Source organism: Chanodichthys erythropterus, chromosome 5 (assembly GCF_024489055.1).
Source record: "Chanodichthys erythropterus isolate Z2021 chromosome 5, ASM2448905v1, whole genome shotgun sequence".
NCBI lineage: Eukaryota > Metazoa > Chordata > Actinopteri > Cypriniformes > Xenocyprididae > Chanodichthys > Chanodichthys erythropterus.
Window position 1 is genome coordinate 23,872,604 of NC_090225.1, and position 4,501 is coordinate 23,877,104.

A 4,501-nucleotide genomic window follows, 5' to 3' on the forward strand; every position below is an offset into this window, starting at 1 on the left:
TCACAATTGTGTTAAGCAGCACAACTGTTTTCAACATTGATAATAATAATAAATGTTTCTTGAGCAGCAGATCAGCATATTAGAATGATTTCTGAAGGATCATGTGACACTGAAGACTGGAGTAATGATGCTGAAAATTCAGCTTTGCCAAATTACATTTCAAAATACAAACTGCTATTTTAAATTGCAATATTATTTCACAATTTTACTGCTTTTACTGAATTCTTACCAACTCCAAACCTTTGATTGGTAGTGTGTCTAATTAAAAATGAAGCAAATTAATAACAAGTTATTTTTTATTTTGAAGACAAATTTATAATAAATTTAATCTAATATAGTTTGTAAATAAACAAAGGTGCAGCGAAATCTAAAAATGTTACATTTTATAATATATTGGCTTCATTCATTCACGTTTATCACAAAGAGAGGAAAACCTGAGACACGAAACGTAGATCTCAGGCTGAACTTGAGGCATCAGAGAGAATCATGTGTTTTGTTTACAGGGAAGGTTCTTTTTCCGAGCTGACTGTCATTAGAGGTAATTACTGTAATTCTCAGCACGCTCCGCTGCCGCACAGAGCAACACAGGACGGCTCAAAGACATCATGGGACTCTGAAGGGAAGGAAATAAGTATTATTTTTGTCCATGTTCCTTTTGCTTTTAGCATCCCAATCTACAGTCAAAACCAAATTCTGTGTGTGTGAAACTCGAGTTTTGTAGGAGGACAGTGATGTGGCCAGCAGGTGCTGGAATGTGGTTGTGACTGATTTATTTTCCCATGAACTTGTACCTCCCAAAAACTCACACTTTCAGACCCAAGTGCATGACAGAAACATGGGACCACTCAAACACTCACACACAATCATCTAAAATAATCAGAAAATGAGAGTCCAGAGATTACACTCATTACTTCACTGATTCATTTGAACATTCGTGTTTATGAGTTAATGGTGTGCTGGGATGCACATGGCAGTCTTTCTAATTCTTTGGTAATTCTGGTTGCCATGGCATTTAAATAGAGAGATGCTCCGATAAGAAATTAGCTGTGATTGCTCCATTTCTAAGCTATTAAAGCTATGATTTCCACCTGCTTGATGATAAAATGGTGTTAATCCCATAGACTTATACTAATGAACAGATCCAAACTATATCTAGGATTCGCAACTATCAAGATATAATAATATGATACCTTAATATAAATTTGCACAATAACTCTATAACCTTATATAATTTTATGTCTTAAAATAAACAGTAGTTGCTCCTCTCTATACAGACTGTTTACCGCTAAGGAGCAATAGAGACATTGTGCTTTTGGCTGCCTAATTTAGAACTTTTTCTGTCTCTCCAACCCCATATTACAACTCCACCCAAACCCATTTCCTGAGGAGGCCTCACAATACACACACACATATATATATACAAACACACACACACACACACACACACACACACACACACACACACACACACACTCTCATAATTTTCACTTTGAATTTTGAAATGAAAGAACTACTAAAAATGCAGTGATTTTCTTCTGACTGCAGCATTGTAGCCTATGCGCTGCTAGGGAATATATGATTACACACACACACATACTTTACAGGGACTTTCCATTGACATAATGGTTTTTATACTGTACAAACTGTATATTTTATCCCCCTACACTACCCCTACCCCAACCCTACCCCAATCCTACCCCAATCCTACCCCAACCTATACCAAAGACTATAGAATAACACAAGACGTGTCACTCGTATTGTTTTGAACATAGACAGGTTTTGAATGGGAGAAAGTGTAACGCGCAATATGGCGGAATAAGTCCCGCCTTCTAACGCCAAGAGCCAATCGCCGACTGGTAAAGTCATCGCGTCACTTCAGCGGCCGTTAGAATCACCGGTTTCTATAGAAACAGTCAGACGCGCGCCTCCGAAGAGACGCGCATTTAGGTCTGCGCATGCGCATTAGCTTGATCCAGCCTGAAAAAAAGTTTTTTTGTCATGATTCGAGCGTTTAGAAACTAAATTTATGAGTCGGTTGTTGTTAGATTTCATTGGTGATTTCAAATATCAAATTTAATCGTAAGGTTGACGAACAGTTTTGGAGAATCTGATGTTTCCCCATTCAAAGAGATAGGAGCTGCATGATGCCAGGATGCCCGAGAGGCGTTTCAAAGATGGCCGCCGAGTGAAATGACTTGTCTTAAAGGGACTTTGCCTATACCCATCACAGGAAACTGCATTTTTTGAATTAAAAAAAAAAACAACACACAGTTTAGTATGTTTTTTAAGCCATTTGGGTTACGATGACACAGGAAGTATCCTCATAAACCATGTTTATGTTGTAAACATATTGTGTGAGCACTCTTCTGTAAAGCATGAAAGACATGTTTGCATTTTTGCATTTATTATTATGGGATTTTTTTTCAACCCAGCGCTAATTTAAAAAAAAAAGTGCCTGTGGTGACATTTCTGCTAAATGATTACGCTGAGTCTTGCAAGTTTCGTGACACTTTCAACGTGAAATGACGCTAAAAGCGAGTTCCGTTTCCATTTTAACCGAAACAGATTAACGTAAATCTGGCAATGTTTTATTACGTTGGTTGTTCTACGTATCGCGGCATTTCATTTCTGATAGTGTTATCAAAAGCAAACGTTACATAAAAATGCATTTGCCGAAGCAAGTATGAAACTTTCTTCTATAAGCCTTTGAGTTCTTTATGTCTGTTTTTCCAATGAGCCTGGGTTGGAATTTTTTAAGATGCATGCAATGCCATACATATAAGCTAAAAAAGAAACTGAAGCAAATGCATTCTGCAAATATAAAGCTGTGAAGGTTAAAGATTGAGTTTTGGCCCTGTATGTTATGGGTCTGAGAGATCTGTTTAGGTCCAGTGGTCTCCAGTTACAAACGGCAAGAACATCTGGATGTATTTATCTGTTTTCTCTGCCCGGCTACAGTCTGAGCTCAGAGGCATTAAAAGTTGTGTTAAATTGTTTCTAAAATAGATTATTCTGACTGAATATATTATTAATCTGTTAAACGAAAATTGTCTGGCCAGATGAATTTAAGTATTTGCACTGAAGCAGGTTTAGTTTAATGGTAACACTTTACAATAGAGTCTTATTAGTTAACGTTAGTTAATGCATAAAAGGTGCAATGTGTAAATTTTAGGATGATCTAAATGCAATATAATATACATAACTATATGTTTTCAGTGGTGTATAAAGACCTTACATAAGGAACCATTATATTTTTAATATCTTAGAATGAGCCATTTCTATCTACATACACCGTGGGTCCCCTTACATGTTTCTACAGAAGCCCTAAACAGACAAACTACTCTACAGAGCGCATTTGCTTGACTGGCTTCTCTCTGCTGTCTCTGATGACGACATTTTTGTCCTGTGTTGGCCACCGTAGCTTTCCAAACTGCAATTCACAACCTCACCACTATATGCCGCTAATATTTACACACTGCACCTTTAACTATGAGCAATTAGTGATACATTTGTTACAGTATTTATTAATCTTTGTTAATAAAAATACAATTGTTCATTGTGAGTTCATGCTAGCTAACAAAGGATAAAATGTTTGATTTTAATAATGTATTAGTAAATGTTGAATTTAACATTAACTAAGATTAATAAATGCTTTAGAAGTATTTTTCTAATGTGTCTAATGTAGTTAACTAATGTTAAAGGTTCTCTAAGTGATCCTTGGTGGAGTAACTTCCTGTTGACGTTCGAAGTGTTGTCAAACAAAACAGAGGCCCTCCCTCCTCCTCCTCCTCCCCTCCCCTCCATGCTTCCTGAAACAGTCATGAACGCACATTTAAAATCATTCTTGTTGGTTATTGGCTGGAGCATGTTTATTATGATTCGTGGTCCAGGCTGCACCAGTTTGTTTTTATTGCCATTTTCGGAGCTTGTGGCGACTACAGAGACCGCGTTTTTTTCAGTGTGTTCAGGGGACAGGCAGCTGTCGGATAGTGAGGAGATGCCAAAAAATGTTTTGGCCTACAAACGTCTGACATCACTTAGAGAACCTTTAATAAATGGAACATTATTGTAAAGTGTTACTGATTTAATCTAATGACATTTAAGCACAGAAAGGGAGGAAATACTGGGAAAGGAAGTGGTTTCCTTTGAGTTTGTTTAGGCCTGATTTTTTCCCCATCTGGGGTCTTGTCCTGGTCTTGTTTTGTCAAATCAGCAGTGTCACGGTGGCAGTAAGGACATGACTTTGCCTTCACAATTCACATTGCTGTGGGCGCTGGGATACTGAAAGGTCAAGCACTCACTCACCAACAGTAAACATAAGAAGTGTTCTGCACTGAGGCTGTTTGTGAATGAGTAAATTGTTGTAGGCTTTAAAAGTCTTGATTGTTTGAGAAAACAATGCTGTTTTTACTCTGAGGTTTCACTGTTCTTCCTGAGAATGGAACCACTGGGAGAGAGAGCAGCACCAGTGTGTATCAGCATGCTGTGTCATTCCATACAC